The following is a 539-nucleotide window of genomic DNA, read 5'->3' on the forward strand; positions in this document are numbered from 1 at the left end:
TAAAAATAATGTTTTTGGTTAGATTTCCGATCTGGGCTGGTAATTGCAACCGTATACTCAGATTAACACGAAAATAGGATATAATAACAATATAAACGATTAAATATTGTTTGACGAAACACTAATAACTCTTCAATTAAAAATCTGATACTGATTAATGTAAAATCCATGATTGAATTTAAATATAATGAATTAAAAAAAGGTGCTCAGAAATTCTATAAAGAATGGATTAGAAAGATTTTCCTCACAAAATCATCAGATTAACGAGATTATTTTTTCATCATCACAGCACCAATTTTATAATAATTTAAATTTACAAAACTTAATGAAACGAACATTAAAATTGAAATTTAAAATACATAGATTTAAAAAAAAAAAAAAAACTAAGAATTTATTCAGAAGGAAAATGGAACTCATAAATCAATTGATTGTCGCTGCAGCTACGGATGAAGAATTGTTGGTTTATATAGAAAGATGTAAAAATGCCCTAATAACAATATTTGGGCTTTCTTTGTTGGGCTTAATTGGGTAATCATTAG

General features: G+C 25.8%; 1 non-coding gene across 1 annotated transcript; it reads right to left on the reverse strand.

Annotated features, from left to right (window-relative positions):
- Positions 1-204: 204 nt before the first annotated feature.
- On the reverse strand, positions 205-291 carry LOC139895416 (small nucleolar RNA U30). Its single transcript, XR_011775868.1, has one exon. It is a non-coding gene; the product is annotated as a small nucleolar RNA U30 (small nucleolar RNA).
- Between the last annotated feature and the right edge of the window lie 248 nt (positions 292-539).

Source organism: Rutidosis leptorrhynchoides, chromosome 2 (genome assembly GCF_046630445.1).
Source record: "Rutidosis leptorrhynchoides isolate AG116_Rl617_1_P2 chromosome 2, CSIRO_AGI_Rlap_v1, whole genome shotgun sequence".
Taxonomy (NCBI): Eukaryota; Viridiplantae; Streptophyta; class Magnoliopsida; order Asterales; family Asteraceae; genus Rutidosis; species Rutidosis leptorrhynchoides.